The sequence below is a fragment of the Larus michahellis genome, chromosome 4 (genome assembly GCF_964199755.1).
Source record: "Larus michahellis chromosome 4, bLarMic1.1, whole genome shotgun sequence".
In the NCBI taxonomy this organism is placed as follows: Eukaryota; Metazoa; Chordata; class Aves; order Charadriiformes; family Laridae; genus Larus; species Larus michahellis.
In genome coordinates, this window is record NC_133899.1 from 13,504,336 (window position 1) to 13,529,156 (window position 24,821).

General features: G+C 40.6%; 1 long non-coding RNA gene across 1 annotated transcript; it reads right to left on the reverse strand.

Moving 5' to 3' along the window:
• Positions 1-7,194: 7,194 nt before the first annotated feature.
• LOC141742113 (uncharacterized) lies at positions 7,195-24,609 on the reverse strand. Its single transcript, XR_012586592.1, has 3 exons — positions 24,495-24,609; positions 11,042-11,100; positions 7,195-7,347 (listed from the first exon to the last, which is right to left on the reverse strand). It is a non-coding gene; the product is annotated as an uncharacterized LOC141742113 (long non-coding RNA).
• Positions 24,610-24,821: the final 212 nt, after the last annotated feature.

Sequence of the window (24,821 nt, forward strand, 5' to 3'; positions counted from 1 at the left end):
TGCTCCTAATTGCTCATGTGCCTTTGAAAGTTCCCTACAGCTCTTCGCATTCAATTTTCTCTTATTTTGAAGATCAAAACAATGACGCAAAGTGCCCCTATTTAACTTAAGTGCTCTGACAAGACACACAGCCTATTCTGCAGCATTTCTGCTGTACGTAGCCATCAGAAAAAAAATCACACGTTTATTACGCATACAGAGTTCTCTCTTGATTGGAAAGCATTTTCCATATTTTGCAGGTCACCCCAGCTCCGCAGCCAAGAGCACAGCTCCTCCATGGCAGACGCGTCTCCGGTACTCACGGCAAGTCACATCAGCGTCGCCGGCAGGTTACACACACCGAGCCCCAACCCACAGCCTCACCCGTGCAGGCAAACTCCTCTTCCGAAGCCTGGAGCAGGTGGAAGGACTCTGGAAGGACCGTGCTCTTGGCCTTTTCCTGCCCAATTTCACAAGGTTAATGAGACCTGCAGAGGAATCTCTGCTGGAGACGGGGCAACACGAGCCTTGCAGAGCATCACATCTGGAGTCCAGAGGCGCTTGCCTCCCCCATTTGCATTTGCTTCCCACTCCCTCATACGGAGCGGGATCAGTGATTCTCTCTCCTTCGCAAAGAGCTCGAACAAGGACTGAAAGGAACTGTGGATGAAATGAAGAGGAATAAAGGGGAAGGAGATTTTAAAATGAAGTCTAGTTATTTTTTAATCTCATACCTGAAATTTATAGCATCATTCTCCCCTCTGAATAAACAACTATTCTGTCCCCTCCAATTACAACGCTCAAAGCTGACTGCTACATGCAATGTCAAATTTACACTGGTGCCTTTTATCAGGATTTCCTTTCATATTGCTCTCTAAGCAGTGACTTTGTAAGGAGATTAACTGCATTATATGCCACACATTAAACAAACCCACATATATACAACACAGCTTTTAAGAGATTTCTGCTTTCCCCAGGATGGCCTTTCCTATCTTTGAAGGTCTTGGGTTTTAGCACCCTGTCCCTCAAGCACTGGTCCACTACCACCATCGGCAGAGAGAAGGAGTTCCAGATAGATCCAGTATCCATCTACGCTGCCAATAAATCAGGTGGAGATAGCTTTATTATTCCTATTTCATGGGGAAATTGCTGATCAGCTCTGCTTGTTATCCGAGATAAAGGCAAGAGGAAAAATAGTGGAGACTGACAATCAAGACAAGGCACGCGTTTCCCAATAAAGGCATCTTCTAAAGAGAAGTTCCTTCAATAAGTTCATTTAATTTTTTCTTAATGCTTGTTCTAACTTTTTGAAAAAGCTTTTCTCTCACTGGTTTCACCCAAACCAAACATAAACCAGACAAAAACAAACAGCAACTCTCTCAAACACTGTGCAACCCACAGCAACATCATTGGCAACTTCTCATTCATTCAGTGACATAAATTGGGTCAAACATAGATATTTTCTAAGGGACCATCTACAGATAACTCCTGTAAGCACCATCTTTCATGAGACTGCCCAAAGCGGCAGTTTGTTACTGAAATGGATCCACAGAGCTGTGATGCTGATACTCGGGTAGTCGGGATGCGGGTGTACTGTTCCTTCCCACAGACCTACCTGCTACTGGGCAGCGACACCCAACGAGACAGAACCTGGGTGGATGCAGAGCCAGTTCTTCACCTTCAAGTTGCACGCTGCTTTCTTTGCTTTTCAAGGGCTGTGTTGATTCTCTGTATTAGATTACTCAGTTTCCTGTTTTCTGCTCACATGCATACAGCACTGTCGTCTCCCAAACCGGGCAGGTCAGGGATGCTGGAGGGACCAGCTCCCGCTGCCAATCCCTTCCTGCCTTCCCTTGCCTTCTTGTAAGACTTTGAAATGTCTTTTCTCTCACCTTCATTTGTTATCTATCCCATCTCTTACAGCACCTGTAATGCTTTTCCCAATTTCTATCGCTCTCTGGCACATTCTTTTCCTTGACTTTCTGTCAACACCCCTAGCACCCCTGAAAGTTTCAATTCTCTACCTATCAAAGCTACTAAAATAAGGCTCTATAGAATGACTGACTTTGTCATACAGGTCTGAAAAAAGAGAATTTTGTTTTAAATAGTATTATTACTGATTCAGATAGTGGGAGACAGATCAAATATGCTTCTCTTTTTGTAGGGGATGAAATAATTTAAATGCATGATGCAATTGTCTGTCCTTTTCCTGTGCAAATAAGAAACCTGCATTCAAGCAACTCCACGTTCAGCTGTTTTTCCAGCTGGAAAGATGGAAAAAAAATCAGAATATTCATTCACTCTCTGAAGAGGAAGCAACCGGTCTTTACACAACATAAATTAGTTTATCCAGATCTAATATTTTATATTTAACGTAGAAGCTGATCCAAGATCTTGACTTCATAGAGATGAGAGGCAGCCTGCTCGTACATCACTTAGCCAATCCTGCTCAACTACAACTAGGATTGTGTATATGAAAACTATTCCTACGTGAACAAAATTAAGAGAAATAAAAAACTGAAAAGTCTGAATGCAGTCATCAGCCAAAACTTTCTTCAAATGGACACAATCTGGGTACCAAAATGATGGAGAAGCCTCATACATGCAGCCTGAAAAGTTACTGAAGTGATGCTGCACAATGTTCACATAACCAGACATACCAAGGTTTCTTCCTCCAGTATCCCCCTCTCTCATGATGCTGGTTTCTGCCATTACGGATTTTTCTTTGCAAGACACCGTACTGTTTTGGGAACTAATCCCTTTCCCTATAAACTTTTTCTTGCCCTGGACACACAGTTGTCCCTTGTCCCTGTGACTAACAACAGAAAGCAGTTGATAACTGCGTACCATCCCTCTCCAGTCCTAAACTGTACCAACCACTGATTGCTCTGGCTTAGAGAAACCCAACTGACAATTAGAAAACAGCAACTAAATAACTTGGGTGGTCATTCAGGAAGCAGATTATTGCAAGCTACCACCAAGCTACCACCATGCAAGTATCATAGGTCTCAGAGTGAAATCAAAGTAGTACACGCTTCTTTCTAGGGCATTTTACCCAAAAAATAACTTCGGTGATGTAAACAGAAGGTGTGACTTTGAAGAACACATGGATATCCACAGTAGAAGTTGGGCACCTAATTGTAATGGTCACTCAATACTACTTAAGTTATTATGTGGTCTAAGCGTATAAACAAAGAGTACCAAATTCAAGAGCAATAGCAATAAGGGAGACCAAAAGTCTTTGTTCCAGCCCATCCAAGAGGAAGCTGCTGAGCACCGAGATACGACTTCCAACCTGAATTATCCTATGATCCTATGATCCACAGAGTCTGAAAGGCAGGGTGATGGTCACTCCTTACAAAACAGAATCTCAAAGGGGCAGGAATGGGACACCCATCCAGAGTGGTAGCAGAGATCACATATCTCCAGCAAGTAGGAGCATGCAAAACCCCCTGAAGGCAATAATTACCCAAACATCCACATCGTTCTGGGGTCCCTAAGAAGCAGAAGCGAGGGATCGATTTGGCCAGGACCAGCCACAGAGGCAGTGACAGAGCCTGCGAGCTCCTCCTCACCTGCTGCAGCCCATGGAGGGTTTCTGCGTCCTCCTCCGCAGCCCCACGCGCAGAGCGAGTACCGCTGCAGGTGACATCACCAAGTTGCTTTGCTTTATTTGCGTTTACACATTCAGGTATGCCTACACATATGCTGACATAGGGCCACATATTTCTGGTATTTTCATTTGTTGCAGCATCGCATACACGGTAAATACATCCATCCTGCTGCAGTAAATCATCATTTTACAATGAATATATACCTAGATTATTACTGTAATGCTGATGTATTGAACCATTAGTATAAAAAAGCAAGCAGGTGATAAAAATGATGCAAAGACTCCCATAAAGTGAGAAACAAAACCCAAACCACTGTAGCAAACATTAGCACTGAGATAAGTAAATTAGTGATTATTCTGGAGATAAATTAGTGGGTAGATAGGAGTTCGTAAAGTATATGTTGCTGCTTGTATCTTTTTCAGTTGGGAACTGTGAGCCGCGTCTTCCAAAATATCTATGTAGCATCAGTGCAATAATATGGATGGATATTTAAGACTAGGCTACGACCGTGACTCTAAGACAATTGCCTTCCATACAAGTCAGCACACCAGCAAATTTCATCCTTATTAACTTTGCTGCTTTTATACATCGCACTAATTAAAAACCCTACCATAAAAGTTGCTCTCAGATACTTTGCATAGAGTAAATATGCTGTGGGAATCCGGTATAACTGCAAATTTGCCTCTAACTAGAAAACAGTCAGTGACCCTGAAGAGATCAATTTTTAGGCAGCAATAGAAGGTATCCACAGAACAGAGAGATTAACTCTTCTCAGCATTTCAAGACTCCCAGTGAAATCTAATCTTCAGAGAAAGCGTACATCCAGAGTGGCTTTGGAATCCAGACCTAATATATTGAGAAACTTTCAAAGCAGGTCATTTATTTGACATAATTGTGCGAACATCCCTTTAAGCTGTGCAAACCAGAAAGATCATTTCAAAATATTAACTTATTTCTTGCTATCAACAACAATGCAATTAATTCCCCTCAATAAAGATTGTTTTTGCAAAAGAGCAATAAGGTGCCTCTGCAGGGGGCATCATTATCATTAAATAATCACACCCCAGGAGACGCGAGGCACTCTGCTGCACCATGTACATTTTAGCACTCCAGAGTATGATTAGTTTGTGTTAACCACACCCCAGCATAGCTAATTGGGAAAAGACTCTATAAACTGAGGCAATTTCTGCATTTATTTTATCATATTTTTGGAACGGACAGTGAAACCAAGACGCTTCTCGCCAGTCCCATGGAAAAGGTGGCCAGACCTGACCCAACCAGGCAATGTCTTCCTATGTGTTGCGTGAAAGGGGCAAAGCGGTTGCTGCAATGGAGGCAGAAGGAGCCCCTAACGCCAACTTGCGGCGGTAATGCATGTTAATATCTGCATCCTCGAAAAATTATGTGAGCGAATCCCCATGCATAACAAGGAGTTATGACTTTGGGATGCTATGTTTTTCTATAAAAACCAAAACAAGCCCAGCTGTCCTGCGCATATATGCAGGAAAACAGACACACGATATTTTAATGGAATTGCTGCTTTTGATCTGCTGGATGGTTTATGTCACTTTGGACAGTCTGCTGTGATATATGGCAAACTTTTGGAAGTGAATGGATTTTTTAAAAAATATATGCTTTCAGAACATAGATAATTGCTTTGCACAGTGCTGTAGTTGTCCTGAGGACTTGGTGGTTGGTTTTTTTGGTTTAAAGCATCAGTCTTTACCAAAGAACGCATCCTGGAAATTAGATACTCCTGTTGTGAATGGAAGTTATGACGATTATACTCTAGATCTGTTGATTTTCCCTTGCTGAAAAGAACACGGAAGAAAGTGATGGAAGAATCATGGGTTTGTACGCAATTTGACTGTGAATAAAGCAGAAACCAGCTCATCATTCTGGAGATGAAATTCAAGCCTGCTTTGAGAGCCGCAGGCACAACTTCAAAGCCAACCACATAGGCACAAGATCAGCACTGCGTATCTAGAACCATATGCGAGGGTAAAGAAGCTCAGTAACAATCCCAGTGTGGGTCAAGCCTCACTGCTGGAGGAGACCTACCAGCCCTTTTCTGGGATACTACATCCCACCCATTATTTTCTGCAGGTGTAAGGGAAGGGGGGCTGCAAGGGAATGGTACCTTTTCAAAGAGATGGGGGGGACACCATGGAGATGTCCCCCTTGGGTGCTGAGAGCATATGTCCAGGACAAGGCCACATGACCAGTGACAAAGAAGACACTATAGTCGCTTAAAGACTGTGAGAAACCATGACCACAAGAAGTCCTTACTACACACAAGTCCTTCATGGGTTGGGTATGACCGGTAGACCTGTGTGGAAGAGACTAGCGAGCAGCATTAGTAGCTTGGACTACCTCTACATCTAGTGCTGTCATCCATTTCTTCTCATCAGTTCAAAGAAGAGACAGAAAGTTTTGGATAAGACGTATAGGCTGGGTGCACTGAGTCTTACCAAAGTGCTCTTGTTCCTCCTCAGCAGCCAAGAATTTCACTGGGTGTGGGGGCGTCATTAAAGTTGAATTAGCGAAGCTTCTCCCATTTACCGATCAGAGCAAGTTGAACAATGGTTGTTCAAGAGAATAAAACAAAAATGAGAAAGGAATTAGAGATACAGCAATTCAAATGAAGCAAACAATACCATATGCATGAGCAGGCAATATACTTTTTGTTAACACAGGTTATTTTATAATCAATATTTAAAGTAATTTTATCAGTAAGCGTAACTGATACTTCATGACTATGTATGTGTACCGGTAAGCTATAGATTTATAAATATGAGGGTTATCATGACTTCAGTGTAGCAAGGCACAGCCGTTTTAAAATTGAAATTGTCAGATTTTATCAGTTATCTCCTTCCACAGGATAATGTAACTTTACAATTACTTAGCTCATAAAGAACTAATTTCATTCAGCTTCCAATAAATACTTTCAAAATAGGAGTCTATGGCAAGATTCCTTGAGTGGTCGAATCATGAACAATAACGGCCATACAGACTTTGAAGGAAAGTCTTGATAATGAGATTAATACCTGCAGGCTTCCCACACAAAGATTTAGTTTTATAAGCAATTAATAACAACCTCTTTTTTCTATTTTTTGTGTATTACAAAAGAAAATAAGTTATTGATTTCGACTGCAAAAATAACTATTTGCATAACTTTGTTGATTGTATGTTCTACTAGCACAATCAGAATTAATTGGAGCAAAATATTTTATTATTTTTAAATGGGTAAAGATTTTATATATATTAGCATTTGTATCTGATTAGAACAGTCTGTTTACCAGCACTATTAGGAGCACAGAACAGATTACCATATTCAATCCACGCTATGGCATAAAGCCTTCCTGTTGGCACCTCTGTACTGACTTGTGGGTAGACCTTCGAAAGCCTTCCTGAACTTTAAACACGATGAGTATTAGCAACTATCACTCAGCTCCTATTACATTCTACATATCATGTTCTTAATTAAATATTAAGAGTGAAACAGCGGACAGTCAGTGATGTATGGGAATTTTGCTACTTAATTCCATTTCATTTACCTGATAAACCTCGTTCTTCCCTCCGTGCATGTATGTGGGAGGAAGCTCACCCAGCAGAAGGTCAGTCAGAGCATCTAAGTTTAGACTACACATATAGCTGATGGAGGACGATCACCTGCCTTTAGGTGGTGCTTCTATTCTCTGGAGAGAAGCAAGTGGGATGCCTGCAAGTTAGACAACCTGGATACACCCTTCACCTGCAATAGGACAAAGCCAGAATTCTGCAATGAACTAAAATAATTCACACCACCATTCATCTTTCTCAATTCAGTATGTCTCTAAACGGATCACATTTGCTATGAAACCAAATATAAACTTTATCTTTAAATTGTATGCACGACTATCTTACATTACCTTTTTTTGTGAGAACAGCTCTCTGTGAGTATAATGGTTTCAAACTAAGGCAACCTAGTGATACCACCTTTAAGTTGATGAACTAGTCATGCAATATACTGCGCTCATTTAAAAATTTATATTCATACTCAGGCCCTCAGTCTGAGTAAACACCAAATCCTTTCTGGTTCCCAGACTGAAAGACTTTTTTTTCAGTAGCTTATTTTCTAAATGAATTCATCACGAACTGAATGACTGACATCACACTGAGCGAGAGCTTTGGTAGCATCCACGCTCATCTGATGTTTCTCTCCAGCCACCAGGCAGCAGGCGAGTGTCGCTGGGCCAGGTGGCCCTGAGTAATAGAAGCCATCTTCTGCTCAAAACAGCAGCAGCAGCAGGTTGCTGTAGCTGGGAAATGGGGGAATACTAGGTGAAGAAATATATCACTCGATGCGCATGGTAAGAATTCACAGATTCTGAGAAATGACGTTTTAAAAAACAAGCTTTTGCCAGGACGGGACTCTGGTCCCCTGCAGTTTGGCATTCCCCGGTTGGCAGCGAGCTCCAGCAGCACTTCCAGGATCTCTCTTCTCTACCCAGTGAGTTTTAGTGTGGGGTTTGTTTGGGTGTTTTGTTTTGTTTTGTTTTTTTTTTCCAAGGACACTAACTACTTTATTTTTGACCCAGCCTTCCCCTGCTGAATTTGGTTGGAATTGGCTTCTTGACTGAAAAGCTTCTAGGGAAGGTGGGCAGGGACACAGCCACGTGGTTGCATCAATCCCTGCTTTCCACTGCACGTGCTCACCTCGCACCTCCCAGCTCAGGCAGCTTCAGAGTATTTGGGTTTGGTTTTTGCCTAGCAGGGTTATGCGCAAATTTTGGCCGGCCACCAACTTGCGAGAGGGATCTGTTTTCTCATGCTTGCTTTCCCTGAACGACTACCAGCTGAAATAGATGCAATCAGAGAATTAACCAGAGAATTTTCAAATTCTCCCACAGCAATTAACATAAAAATAAGAAAAAGGAGTGGGAATGAGAGAGAACATATGTGTGTGTGTTTGGGGAGATTCATGGCATTAGGTTTTAAAGATAAGTACAATTTAGGACTATTTGGTGCCCCAGTATTTGAATGGCTCAACTTACTAATAGGAAAAAGCACTTTAAAAACTCAAACAACTGTAGCAGGTTCTTGAATTTCATCTGGTTTGAATATTTGAAATCCCTGACAGGCTGGCTAGTCATCCAACATGAACAGAAACAAAATAAAATGACATGGGACCAGTCCACGCGCAGATTAACTACAGGCACAGAAAGCACAGAGGGGAAAAAGCAGTAAGAAATTAAAGGAAAATTCTAAATACCTAATAAATCTGAGAATTTCATAAACATTCCACACAGAGGAAAGAAACAAAATATGGCAACTAAATTATGCATTCAGAATTGTATGCTTAACTGAGATACTTCGCACTTGGATTTTGGTGAATGCCGCTTTTAATTCCATTGCAGATGTTCGTATTCATAACACGGACTATGCCCAAATTTAGCCAATATCAAACTGCTTTTTTACATATACTACAAATATCATATGCCTACAAAAGAGGCTGGAATTAAAAAGTAGAGAATGTAAACTGGACTGTGAAAGAGGAAAAGGAGAATAGATGAAAATAATTTTTAGAAACACCAGTTCTTGGAAAATCACTATTAGCAAATTATCAGTTGCTTCTTCAAATAAGACGACTTTTAATCAATATGCAAAAAAAAAAATAATCAATCGCGTCTCTCATTTTTTATCCTTCTTTCTTTTGCCTTCATATTTTATGTACAGTAACTCACATTTCTCAGCCCACTGTGTAGCTATGAACTGAAATCAAACATTCAGACAGTAAATGAAGCTGCAGTTTGTATTTATAATGCTCCTATAACTATGTATATATATATTATACAATCTCAATCTCTGTTAAAAAAAAGAGGCAGTTCAATAGAAAGAGATCATTTTATTAAAAAATCATGAATGCAACTGCACTCATTCAACCTTAGAAATGTTTTGATGGCTTTTCAGCACCGCAATATATTTAGATGGGAATATGTCATTAATATAAACAGCAGAATAGAAACTATTAAACTAACACAATTTAAAACTGAGCAAACCTGAGTATTTGATTAAAGTTTTTGTACATTCTATACACTTGAACAGGTAACATAGAAGCATAATATTTTTGTTGATTTTTAATTTGTTAGAAGTATTACACTTGAAAAGCTAAATTTTCAGTAGTTTGTATTTAGAAATTAGAATTCTTGTCCTGTAGGAGCTTCTTTAGTCTGATTTTCCAAGCTATATTCTGAATTTCAAGAGAAGCCTAAGACAAAAAGCAGTAAAGAAGCACACTGCAGGAACCGTCTCCTTTGTTACAGAGCAACCGTAAATGTTCTGAGTTTGAGTCCGTGTACGTTTGGTAACTTTCAGTTGCAAAGATAAAATCCAATTCCACATATATTTAATGGATACAAAATTTTCTAGAAGATTTGCAAACAAAACACTATGGTTACAAAGGTCGTGCATTAATATGTAGTTTAGCCTTTAATGGATGTGTTTATTTTTCTAGACTGAATAATTAGCCAAGCATTTTTTTCCCCAGAATAATATTGCATTACACAAATGCAGGGAATTGCTTACTAAAAACAATTTAAATTATAGCTCATATGCAGCGTGTGCAATAACTGTGCTCCTATCTCTAGGATATTAGGGGTAAATTTTTAAAGCAGGGCACAGAACATAATCTTGTTATTTGCTAACTGGATTTGTGTGCTTAAGACTCACACACTGCTTTGAAAAATTACCCCTTCAGAAGACTGACCTGGGCGAGGGACGGGAGTTTTCAACCTGGATGGAAACAGAAGTTGTAACCGAGCTTGGCAGCGAAGGCTGGCTTAGCAAAATGACTTACTGTAGTCATACTATCGTTTGAATGGCCAAATTAAAGAAACTAATTCTTATTCTAATCACATCCAGCGAAATTCTGATATGCTGACACCCAAAATTATGGCTCTGTCATTAGAAAGAGAATGAGTGGGAATGTTTTGAAATTTTTTCTGTAAATTATGAAATCGACAGTGGCCTAAATGACAAGATATGACATTTTTGTTTTTTGATTATACAGTTAAAAGTTTTTAGTACTAGGCTTAATTTCAAGGGTGAATTGCATCAGAGTGGATCTAATCCAAATGAAATACCTTTAAGATTCTTACTTCTTCAACTATTAGAGATCTATCATGTCTCCTGCATGAAGCCTCATTTTCATGTTAGAACAGATGGGCAAAATTGTCATTAACAGAAACTGACAACTCTAAAACTGAAATATAGATTTAGAAAGGAATCTAATGAATTAAATCAATGTTATTGCAATGAAAGCCAAAGAAATTAATAGTGATTTGTAAAGTTACCCTGTATTTTAACCTCAGTATATTTTAGTCAGTGCGGTTTTAACATTCACAATACCTTTTCAGATTCATTGTTAATGTCCTACCGCATAATACGCTCTTGTCTTAATATATCACCTGCTCTTAGGAGAGTCCAGGACTTTGGGCTCCGTTCAACCAGACCAGTCTCTGAGGTGCTGAGAAAAAAAATGACAAATCTGAGTTTATTTGCATTTCCCCCTGTCCTGCCGCACAGAGGCTGTGGCATTCCCGTGTTTCATGCACTTCTAGAGCAGACTCCTACGTTTACACGTTTCTAATCAAAATTGCTTGCGAGGATGGAGTAGCTCAAAACTCACTTCAAGTCAAGGCTCAGTTTTTTTGGAAACTTCTTTAAAGGATGTGTGTCATTTATTTTCAGCCCTCTAACTCCAAAATGAAATATTTTCCAGTTAATCTGTCTTGCTAAATTTGGGGGTGGGGGTGGGGGGTGTTTATTCGTGTATCTAATGTAACAGCTAAGATTTTTGATATAGCACATATACAGCCATGAACGAGGACAAGTACCTTCACATTGTCCAAGGACACTTTGTTGTGAAGCTATGGAAGCTAGAAGACAGCGTATCAGATGGATATAAATTAATTACCATAGTCGTAAGACTCAGCCCAAGTTGCAAGGGGAGCAGAAGCAGCACTCAGAAGTCTTCCCAGGCTAACTGCCTGCACCCCCTACCAGCTAAGCCAGAACTGCTCTCCCCATGGCTCATAAAGCTTCACAACCCTGGTCTAGGCACCTTTCTACGAGATAACTCTTTTCTCTGTGACTGTTTTTCTTTCTCAGAGAAGAAGGACTGTTTAAATCTTTTTTTTCCTTGCAGACTACCAAAAATAAGCAGTTTTTATACACAGGCCCCTTTACTTTTGCATGTATAGGCAGGTAGCTGCATTTTTAAAGTAGTGTCAATGTTTATTCATATTGCAAGGCTAGAAGTAAAATAAGCAAAACATACGTATAACGTAAACTGGGCGGCTGAAAGGAAATGCCAGAAATGGGTGCTGAAAGCTCTCACCCATCAGCGTGATGGAGAATCCAACAAGAGAAAGGAGACTTGTGTCACTGGTGATATTAAAACGGATTAAACAAAAGGAAAAGAACAATGTGTGCTTGGTGTCTTTTTCAGTAACAGGAAGGTTTCAGAAGCAGAAGAAATGCAATATTTGAGCTGAATCCTTTAAACCAAATTATCTGCCATTTTGAGCCATATTTCAAGCCACAACATCATAAAACTGTAACTTTGCATGTCACGTTTCAGCAACTGCTGCTTATTACATCATGCAAGACCAATAACGTATTCGATTGTACAGAAGTATTTATCCAATTGTCTATTTTACCCAATAAAATGTTGACTCCATGTTTTCTCCTAACTGGTTTATATCGCCTCCTGGTCCACGCTTTCTTAGCATCTCTCGAGTCCCCTGCTTTTGGTTTTACTGCATCTCCCCTTCCACCCTCCTTTGCTAGTGGGCAAAGCCCAAGGAGAAGGTAGAAGGGGCGTGCAGCTCGCACGCTGGGGATAACGGGTAGAGAGCACTCTCCTCCCCTCCCCCTGACTCTGATCCTCGAGTCACCAGAAAGCAAAATATGTCACCTTAGTTTCTATTGAGAGCCTTAAAGAATCCCAAAAATATATTCATGATACCAGGTCTGGAATTCGCTTAAGGACATAGTCTTAGGATCTTGTCCGACACGACTGAACAGTCACCAGCTGACTGACAACTCACTCAGCACACACGCATGCAAAATAGGAAACAAACATCAACTGTTTTGAAAAAATAAGATCTGTGGAAGAGAAAGAATCAGAAAATTATTTCCGAAGCTCAGAGACTTAATAATGAAGGCAGTGTTCAAAAGATACTTAAAGAGCATTACAGACAGAGTAAGGGTTTAAAGTGCTATTTTTAGCAATGTTCAATAAAACATGCATCTGCTATATGTTTTTGATTTTATGAGGGAGCTTTTTCTTCCTGACACTGCAGCGGGTTTGTCAAACTTCAGTCTAGTACAAATCATTTGATTGAAAAGTGCGACAGAGACACAAACAACAAGATCCCACCTCCAGAAACCTCTTTTTGTTTCAAAAATTTCCATTTGGATTCAGAGGCTGAGGATCAAGCCAAGTAAAAATACAGCGTGCCATTGAAATGGAGATGTTTTATTGAGAGCAATCTCGTGCCAGCAATATCTGTTATTCTCCCCACATGCAGCAAACTCACCCATACATTTTTTAAATGCAACTAACCTTTGTTTATTAAACAAATCAATCTAAGAGTAGAAAGTGTGATTTTAATTGCAGTTTTGCATTTAACGAGGCGTTGCGAAGGTCTGGCTGGGAATTTCCCAGCCGCTTCCTGGGGAGCTAGACCCCCCCAGACCCTGCCAGGCTCCCCAAGTTTCCCCCTCTCCCCGTGCCGGCAGAGCACCACGCTGGGTTTTTAGGCATTCAGCACACCCTTCACCTCCACTCACCCGCTCATGCATTCGCTACCCCCTATTTACATACATTACGCCCGCGCCGCCGTGCCAGCCCTGGGTATTTTGGCAGGCTGGGCTGCCCAGCCTTCGCCTTATGCTCAACCCGAGGGCGAGCATCCCGGCTCCCACGGCGAGTGGGGGCACCCCGAGCCCCCCGCGCCGGGAAAGGGCTCGGTTCAGCGCGGTGTGCCACCGCAACCCCCTCCCACAGAAGGTACGCGAGGCGGTGATCTATTTCACTCCCTATGATTAGTGCCAGACTAACTGTTCAAAGGGAAGCCAGTGCCACTTCGCTAATTTAGTCACATACAATATTAGATCTTTGAAATATGCCTTATGTACTGCCTGCATTACCTTTTACAGACAAATACAAAAACATGGTCAACATTTGCAGTAAAATTATCATAGAAATGCCATCTGAAACCTTATTTCCTTTTACAATGTGCATTTCACAAATAACTTGTATTAAAATTATGTTTTACAGGGCAGAAATAGAAAACAAATACTCCTAGTAATTTAAACAGGCATTTGCATAACATGACTAAAAACATGTTAGAAAGAGAGTTCTGCAGCTGGAAGAGTGAGGTAAAAATACAGATACAGTGATTTTAACACTGAATGTAAAAATGCCTTTTAGCTGTCATAATTAGTGAATTAAAGTGTACTTTCATCAAAACCATTCTAACTAAGATTACTATTATTGTTCTTACTTACTGCTTCCTGCTTGTTAAATAGCATAATATTAGTAACAGGTAAATCACAGATCTCCAGAAAATCTCTTCACTGAAGCATCACCCAAAAATATTACCTTATTCAAGCCTCTGCCTTGCAAAACCCACTTCCTATAGTGACAAATTGTTATTTACAAAGCTACACTGTTGCTCAAAGTGTTTTAAGATTAATTATGCCTTGGCGTTCAAAAAAATCGGGTTAACCCGTGACGCTGGGGAGTTTAGAGGAGCAGACAGAGCGGAGCGATGCCCAGCCCTGCATCCCGGGGGACCCGGCAGCACTGCGGGTGGGTGCCAGCCGGGAGGCTGCTCTCAGCACGCGGGGTGACACAGAGGAAGGTGTCATTTGTGACTGGGGTGAAATTATAAGTAGTTAGGGAACAATTTGCTACAAGAATACCAGAGGAAATGGAGGCAGATGCACAGGAGCTGTGAGGGCAACCGGGAGCAAGTCCCGCTGGAGGAGGGAAGGAGGAAGAGATGGTCACTCCCCGGGAGCTGAAATAAGATTATCGATGTACTTCACGGAAGGCACATCAGATCCCAACGTGGACGAGATTGGATCAGGCATTTTAAGCCTTCTGTCACAAGTGTCTTAGATGGCGGACTTCTCTGACAATCTATAGGAACTTGCAGTCTCATTTAAAAAAAAAATAAAATGTGCTATTCTCTACAACACAGAGATTCTTAAATATTTAAAAGCCTTCTCCATTGGTTGTTCATCAGATTGATTATGATGCATATTTCAGCAGGGTTTTTTTTCTAAAAATGCTCATCAGAGGATCAAGAAACGAGGTGTTCTGTGTGCTCTACATTGATTCACACTATTTCATTTTAATTCCAAAATACCGAATTCAGAAAACTGCCAAGAAAACAAAGCAGGAAATGTTTGTGTTTTGCTGCATGTTGCATATGCTCTATGGTAACCAAGAACACAAAAGAAATAGATGATGCTGCATTCCTCAGCCTATCACTCTCCCGCTAGCAAGCAGAGGAATAAAAACCGGTAGCACTATAACTTCCCTCAGAGCACCAGCGTGTTTTTTTCTTCTAACTTGATAGCTAAAAAGCCTCCAAGTTTCACATGCTACTTGCCTTGTTTGAGCTGTCTTATTCGAATGAAATTTAAGTATAATTTCATCACCAAAAAATAAAGCCACGGGTATCTCCTAATAACTAGCCTCAAACTAGACCAGAAAGTTTCATAAACCTCTGTGAATGCCTTGTGTTAAAAGGGTCCGTTTGCCTTTGCCTCTACTTTAGTGAGAAAACTTCAGGATCAGGCAATTTTCTTTAGTTTGTACTTTCCAGAATTGGTAAAATATGAATTCCATATGTATCTGGAACATACCATATAAATCTGACATTCATGCCACCTTTGAGGCACTGAGTTCCTCCTATGTTACTTTCCCTTCTAAACTACCTTCACAAAACATGGTACCAAGAACTGGCTGAGTTTATTAATCTTGGTGATTAAGAGGAAAAGAAATGTATTCTTAACACTGCACATTCTCAAATACAGTGTCATCAAAACCAGGCATTATCCCTCAGTCCAGAAACTGGCTTTAGGATATTGAGATCTATTTAGCTGGAATGCAACTCGTTACAAAAGTCAATGTAGTTTCTTCCTTAGGGCTTTCTTATCCTTCCTCCCACCCAAAGTAAACCTTTATATGGGAAAAGCCTTCTAGGGATTTTCCACCCCATCCCTCTGTGTTTGAAAATAGATATTAATGCACCATAATGGTTCTAATTTTATTTTTATGCTAACTGAAGACCATGGAACAAAAGCAGACTCATTTAATTCCATTAATATTAAAGGTGGATAGACAATGGTACATTTCTTGTGTCATCAACAGTCTTGAGGCTAACCAAGAATCCTCGTGTTTGAGGTTGCACTACAAAAATGTTAAAGCCGATTTCTGTTCAATGAAACCATTGCAGTTCTATCGATGACGAAAGCTACTGTGCTAATAGCAACTTTTTTTTCTACTCAGCCCATTATCTAAAATGGTTAGAAGTGTCTGTGCTTTTAGTGAACTCCAGCACAGATGCTTTGGGAATAAAGATTTTTCTAGCAAATCTATGAAAGTTGATCATAGGTGTTAATACGCACTACTGAAAAAACATTTGGAAAGAGCTAATTCTCAGCCAAAGAAGAAGAATTGCAACGGAAAACTGAAGGTGAGCATCCTAGACAAGTTGTTTTCATGCCTCTACAGTGCATTTTAAGGACAGATAAAGGCTATTCTACAGAAGAAATGCTTCAGAAACAACAACAAAAAAAAGGCCTCAAAAATAGCCCCAGGAAAACAAAATGAGCTTTCCAGTGGTATATGTCAAGTTTTATGCCCCACATCTAAGCAGTTCAAATGAACTTGCACTCAGATGTTATTAGATATTGGTGCCATGGCATTTCTGTTTCCAAGTCTGCAAGGGACACGTGCACACTAGCAGAAGCACCAGGTCTAGAGGGCACCATTATATTCCTATTTATTTCCCCAGTTACAGCAGGCTACAAATGCATGCTATTGATTGTTATTTGTCTCACACCGCAGACATTCAGCACTAGAATTTTTATCTTTCGTTTGTATTTTTTTCTATTTTAATATTCTCTGTCACTAAGAGTGCTGCCAGTCTGATTTTGCCTAGCTTGCAACCCCTCACTTGAAACAGTTTCCACCCAAACACACTTGGTTCAAAACATTACTGACCAAAATTTCACCCAGAACTTCAGAAATGAAAAATGGAAAGATAAACTATAGTGAAAAATTTAGAAGTCCCAGAAGCCCATCTCCAAGCTATAACCCTTTGCAATTTGCACCTCCCAACCCACAAGAAATTCAGTGGGCAAAGTCAAGACAGAGGCCTCACGCATCTCTCCTTTGTGTTTGACACACCAGTTGCAGCTCCGAATTGATAAACCATTATTGATGCCAGAGATCAATGAGATTAAGCATATGCTTAACTTTAATCACATAAACAAGTCCATTTCTGAATCTGAGCAGCGTTGTTCATCAGCTGAGCAGATCTGAGCTCTTTCTGGATAATTAACACTTCATTTGCTTTGCCATGGTCAGTGGTTCTCACATATGGTGTGAAGAATTACACATATTAAGAGCTAAGTTCAGAATCTAGAGTCAAGTATATTCTTGTCTGGTAAAGTTTATCGTATTAGGGAACAGCCTGAAGTTATTGGCATTGTTCAGTCTTTGCTTTGCTATAGCGACAGGATGCGAGTCTACAAAGAGTCAAGTAGAAGAATGAAATCTGGTCAGAGGACCTGCATGAATTAATATTTGTGTCATTAACCAAGCTGTATGAATTTCACTGTTGGATTCAGTTTTCCTTCCCATTAACATTCTTTTATACTTTCTGTATAAAAGTCTCAAATTGAACACTGAATAGTTTTTTTCTTCCTCTCACAAAAAATATTATAGTTAAAGCTGTTGTGTTCCCAGAATTTAAATCAGGTAGAAATACTCTTGTGCAAAAGATCTGATCATTTTATGAGAGTTTGGTGGTTGTTTTTTTTAAATCATAAAGTTAAGCGTATTTGACACACTAGGAGAATTTAATCTAAATTTCTAATTATTCAAATACAGACTAAATGCGGTTTTACTATTTAGTATATCTCCATTAATTATCAGTGTTGAGGAATGCATTTTAAGAAGTTCAGGAAGTTTTGAAGGCACTTTTTTTAGTGATACAACAAGATGTCTCAAGTTTTTAAGAACATCACCATGATTAAATAAACATTTCATTTTACGCTTTAATTTTAACTCAGCTGAGTCAACAAGACAGAGCGGTAAAGAAGTCTTCATGGATAAAATTATCCAAGAAGCAGCAAACACAACTGAAGAAAACACAAAACTTGCAAATACTTTTGTTTTACTCTAATTGCTTCAAAATCAACTGCTACAGGACATAAATATCTGAATTGATTTTCAGTGCTAGACACCACAATTCTGAAAGGGAAAATTATTTTTATTTTTTTAAAAATCGACAAACTTCATTGAAAGCCTGCATGCATTTTGATCCCATTGAAGCAAATTTTAGTGTTCTGTGTTGTGGAATACAACGCCCTGTTCATCTCCCGACCCATTTGTGTATTACTCATGGAAACAGGACTGCGGGATCATTTCAAGAGCTATGTTTCACTTGTGGATTAAAATAAGAGAAATAAGTTGCCATTCACAAGAACGGTCACATTGGTACAGGCACTTTGATCACATCCTCTTAGCACCGTGGAGCTTTGGATGTTTAAAGGAAGCGATCAGTGAGCAAACCACACCCTGGAAATATTTCCACACATTAAAATACGGTCATCTTCCTGAAACAACAGAGCTCAGAGTTCTCAACTATCTGGCCACAAAAATACCTTCTTTATTAGAAATAAATTAATTAAAAGTTGACTTTGCACTTCTGATGTTGCCAGGAAGCTCTTACAAAACACAAGTATCAAAGAACAAACAAAAAAAAAAAAACCTAGCCTTCAATAGCGCATAAACTGCTTGGGAGCAAAGCCTTAGTCTGGAGTCAATCATGGCTTTAATGGTCCACATTTGCACTGATTCGCAGTTGAGAAATAGGAGACTTCACTGAGCACATTGCACAAGAAGCTGATCTCCAGCCTAGCGATATTCATGGAGCCAGTGAAATGGGAATGTGAAAAGGCACACTAAGTGCAGGAGGGGAAATGAAACAGCAAAATACACCGCAAGTACATTGACTAAACGTAGGTGCATAAGACTTTGTCAACTGTGTGTACATGCCAACATGCTCTTGCTACGACACATCCGTAGCCTATCCATCACTCAACAGAATGTGCCTCGTGTCCCATGAAGGACAACAGGCAGCAGATAAATCTGGTCTAGTCCATATGGTGTGGAAAAAGCCTTTTTCCCTGGACTAAAGATTAACGGCAATTGTCAGAAATCTTAACAGGGGCCAACGTAAAGATAATTTTAAGCTTACAGAAATTCTTAAACACTTCATCATGCCTTGTCATGAAGTAATAATCACATGCAAAAGCTAAATTTACTGTTAGATGGTCTACAGAAAAAAAAAGAAAAAAAAAAAGGAGTACACTTAAAGCTGAAATGGCTCACATTTCCCAGTGGTCTTGACAGCCCGACAAAGCAGCAGCAATGCCACTGCCCAATGTTAAATATGATCTACAAAGACCAAAGCACACAGCCCAGAGGCAGAGCCCAGGACAATGTTTGCATTCCCTCTGAGACGAAGCATTCCACGAGCAGGCTTCAGCCTCCCAGGAAAACACCACAGCGCTCAGCGGCTGCCTCTAACCTCTGGTTTTCTTCCAGTCAGAACCTCTCCCTTCTTCCAACTTTTATTACAGCCAGGGTTTCCCAGCAGCTTTCCCCTTCCCTAGTCAATGCCAGTCTCTGAAACACTTTTCCCTTTATCCTCTCTTTTCCTGTTTGCCCTCATTTTATTTTTTCCTGATTTCCTACAAAATGTTCAGATTGTTGCTTAGAAGAGTGTCAAACACCCATAATCTTTAAAGGGGGGTCCTTTTAGAAGACAGGGAGGACTTGTTTGAAAGGAAGGAGGAGCATTGCCTGAGACAGTAGCTGGGCCATCAGGTTGTGTGCATGGGCTCCTCAGTAATGGTAGGCCCGGACACTAGAGAAGACAGCAGAGGACCTCACCATGACTTCCCACAGCCCTCACTCACATCCAGGATGGGCCACAGAACCCATAAGTAGGTCAGTAAGCTCCCAGAAAAGCCCCAAAAGGCAGCAGCACTAACCAAAAGGGGACAGTAGCAGGGCAGGCAACGAGCCCAAAGTCTCTCTAGGCATTGGTGGGGCAGGAAGACCCATGGCATTGCTGGGCTGAACATGGCTACGATTACTCCCCAGAACTCTGTACACACGTACAATGTTTCTGAATATAAATAAATAAATACATATATATAAGAGAGAAAATTACAGTAAGAAAACACAGTCTGCTAGAGAGATTATATGAACAGAGGAAGCATGCCAAAAGTGGTTGCTGTTTAATTTCAGCATACATACTGCCTCAGGTACAAACAAAAGTCTCAGGAATCCCATTTAAAGCTCTAATCAAGCTCTTAATTCATTTTCTAATTTGTAGAGCCTGATCCTGCAACATCCAAATGAACAAGAATCGGGAAGATAAGAGATGCAGGTCCAGGCTGTGGTCCACCTGCAACACGCTCTTGATACACCACAGACATCCAAGGTAGGACTTCACCCAACCCGCAGCACCACAAAGCACGGAAAGCATCTTACCAAGGAGGCTGGTGACATCCAGCCACCCTCACAGCAGGCCAGGCAGCGGGGCTGTGCTGGCCTCTGCTTTCATACAAGAGCAACTTTACTTCCCTTACCTGCCTTTTTGTCTCCCTGCCTTTAACCTTTGGTATTGTCTTTAGGACTCATATACTTCATTTTACATATATATATATTTTTTTTTTATATTTACTTTTTTTTTTTAATACACTGCCAGAAGCTGAGTGCCCAGCACAGCTCGAGGTCAGCCTCCAGCTCATCCTCACTGCTATCCAAAGGAGTAAAGCAGTACAGATATACATACCTGACACCAGACAGAAACACAGTAGCTCTGATATCAACATCAAAATGCCTACTGGTCCACCACGGTGGTAAAACAGGGTGATTTTTTTTTTTTTTTTTTTTTTTTTTTTTAACACAACTAGTGCAGGACCATCTGCTCAAGATATTCCCATAACACGGGCCCACTGCTAACCACCTGCCCAGTTGCCTTTGGAAACAGGGCTCTTGCTTTTTTGCCCCATTGTTTTCCATCAAGTTGCTTTTAAAGGACATTAATTGGACAAAATCCAACATACTATCAAAGTGGCCTTCCTAACAGGTGTCTTATACATCACAAAAAGAGACGTCTAGTCTTTTGAAGAAACCCCCCAATATGCTTCAAATCATTCCTTCTCCATTTGTTGTTTAAATAATGACTTCCTTTAATCACTACTGAGAAAATAAGTGAGAAATCATTATATTTCATTTGGTATTTTAAATGGATTCGGACGAAGAATCAAGAGGAAATCTTGTCACTTCTTCGTTCATATGAAAGATCTCAGACTGAAAATACCTAGTGCTCTCTTTTTATTGTCAAACCTACAGCAATTAAGAAGGTAGTCTTAGGAGATAAATAGAGCAGTGATTAAGAAGGTGGTCTTAAGAGATAAATAGAACAGTGATGCTTCACCTCACTGTTCAAATGGGGGTTTCAATAAAGCAACGCTGACTTTTTGCAGAGGAATGACTTTGCTGGCTTTGGGCTTTAGGATATCAGCCATCCAGAGAAATCTTTTGACATCAGGATGAGATCTACTATAGGTAGCACTTAATCCTTTAAGACTAAAGGATTAAGCCAGTTGACCAGGAAAAGAAATTAGATTTAACACCTGGAAAATTCAAAGCACTTCCAACTTTCTCATTCCAGGGTTACTCTCTTTGATAGTCCAGACAAGAACACTTATCCAGAGTTTAGTTTCTACATTTGACAGAAAAATAAACATATTTATATTGATGTAAAGCAGAAAGTAGAAGATCTGGTGAGGAGAGGATACTGAAATAGAACAAAATGGACTAGCAAATATTTAAAAGTAAAGGTGCAGAAGATGAGAGTCTTCATAACACAAGGATGGAGACATGCACACACAAAACCAAGGTGAGCATTCCTGGAAAAAAAAAAAAAGAAAGCATGAAATGTATGTGCTAGACATGGTAGCCATGTGCAAGACTTGGGAGCAGTTGACCATTCTGCTGTGAAATAGCAGACTACCTCTGTTTATTTTGTTGCTAACCTAGTCATGCCCTACGAAATCTCGCTTTCAGATGGCCCATGCGCTTTGCTGGCCTTGTCCAGACCCACATGTCAGTCACAAGGACCAATTACAGCAGCTACAGACACAGAGTCCGTGAGACCTAGAATACATGTCAAATATAACAGTGAGAAAAGGAGTCCAAGAAAAGAAAAAATAAACCATTTTTTAGCAAGGAAAGAAAATAATATTTGACCCCAATAACGGGCTTGCTGTGTTCATGCCATGAAGGTGTGGTTAGCTCTTGCTCTGGGGCATTATCCTCGCCATCAACACGCAAAATGTCCTGGCTTCATGTTTGTTGTTCTGGGCGGTCCTCAGACGGGCAACGTGAGCCACAGCAAAGCACCAGCTTTAATACAGCAGTTACTATTATTGATTTAACTGGTTTGTTTATGCCTATGTTTAATTGGCTATGTTAATAGCATTTTAATCCACATTTCACTTGTATGTGGCTGATGCACAACTCTTGTGTGGCTGCGGCGATGTTTTCTCACCGTTGCTATCTGTCATCAAGGACCAGGCCAGCACTGTGATGCTAACTGACAATCCCAAATGTTTTGTTTAATTAGGTATAATTTACACTATACTGTATAACTCCACAGCAATGGCTGATAAATCCTTTATTAAATAAGCAAGACCATGAAAAACCTTTAATCAAATAGCAAATATTTCAGTCATCTTTTAACGCCAGTATTTAACATTTCTAAACATTCAAATGTAAGATTAATGAGAACCGAGTAAAAACGAAAAAACCTGCTGGTGAAGTTGTAAAAACCCCCTTTAAAGTTTGTGCCAAGCAGCATATCACTAGAAGATCAAGCAACATGATTACCCAAGGTATTCATGCTCAGAAATATTCCCTCCACCACAGTTAAGACCGCCTCGTCTCCAGAAAAGCACTGTTGGTCCATCACAAACAAGCATTGGCCCACGAGGTGTTTCCAAGGAATTGTGGTCAGCAAGAGGCAAGTTCATTGGACGTGCCTTTGGACCACCCATCTCCAAACCAACGTGCCCGAGCAACACATATTTCAAACAGATTATATTAAGACATTAAACAGGGTGTCTCCTAAGGGTCTCTGCTCCTGTCCTGGCAATGAACTCAACCCGCAGACCTTGCGGAGCCGGGTTGGTTTTGTCCAGTTCCAGATCTGCCTCAAGGGAGAGGTTTTGCACAAAGCAAGTGCCCCACGTGGCCCCAGGTGCACTCCTCGGACCACGTACAGCTCTCCCCGACTTCACAGCCCCACCACGAACAGGAGCACTTTTTACTGTCTAAATGCTGGACGTGTTTGGTCACTTCTTAGACCAAACCTGTTGCCTTCCAACCTCCTGTTTTGGTCTGATCGCCCTCATTTTCCTCCTGCTAGACACTGCCTTCTATCTCCAATCCTTTAATTTTTTCATCCCTCTTTCACAGTCTCTTTTCCTCCCATTTCACCTTGCTCTCAGGTAAATAATTTAAAACAGAAGTCAAAAAGAAAAAAAAATCCTAAATTAATTTGGCATCTGTGCTATTTAACTGCGTGCCTATTTAATTACCCAAATACTATTACTTTGGAAAATTTAAGTCTCTTTCTAACACAAGTTCTGTAGAGAGTAACTCTTTTGTTTGTTTGTTTGAGAGAGAGAGAGAATTTCTTAGTAGAAAACTACAGAGCAGAAGCAACCGAACCGTATATTTTGTGCCAGGAAAATGGCACAGGAGTGTACTACAGCTGCTTCCATGGAATGCACTCTATATAATAATCAGAAATATTTCACAAATAGGAAAATCTCAGGCCTCTGTACCAAACCCAGCCGGCAGTCGAGCCCTGCACTGAGGCAACGTTCGCCGTGCCAGCCTTGAGGGCAGCACCGGGCACAGCCAGGACCTTGCTCCTGGGAGCATAACGGGACCAGGGCAGCAACATCTCCTGAAGATTGGGACCATCGCCACCATGCAGCCACCCCCTCCTTCGCCAGCAAGCAATGGGGCACACCCACACTTGAACCTAGTGATGGAGTCCCCATTTCTCACCCCACCAGACCTCTGCCCAAGGCAGGGTCCGTCCACCCCAAGGCAGCTTCTGAGGGACCAGCCCTGCCCGCAGCTTCACAGGGCGCTCCACCACCTGCCCCGCATCAGTGGGGTAACTTTCACAGCAAACGCATTAGAGAAAGTGTAAAATGTTCCCAGGACAAGGTTTTCTGCGGTGCTTGGTGATGTCTCTGTAGGTTCAGAGGACTTGCTGGGGAAATTAAAAGGTCAGATTCAGCACAGGAGGGCAAGCAAGGTTTTCAAAGTGGTGGTAAAGTGGGGAGAGGGGCACAAAAACACTCACTCGGTTTTTGAGAATCACAGGGGACAAACCAGAAAGAGGCAAGATCATGGAGAATATTAAGAAGAGTCTTTTCCAATTGCCTGTGAAAGGCGAGAAAGCAGATGAAGGTTTTCGAGAACAAACACCACACATACATGCACATACATACCGTCATCTCTAGATCCCGGAGAGAAGGCAAGCTGCTGCATTGTGTAGAGATTCAAAATGTAGAAAATCAATTGTAAATCACGAGTTCTGGATTCTTTGAGATGAAGTGTAATCTGATTTACAATGTTACAAAAAGAAATTAAAGTTAATTCCAACATGATTGTGGGTATACCGCAATTTAATATAACCATGCTGTGGCCTTTAAATCTCTGCATTGCAATATGCCAACAGTCATTACTTCTTTAAGTTTCATATTTTATTTTAAACTATAAATTGGAAATATCACATAGCTTGTTATTTACATTTCAGAATTAGGATCTTTGCTTAG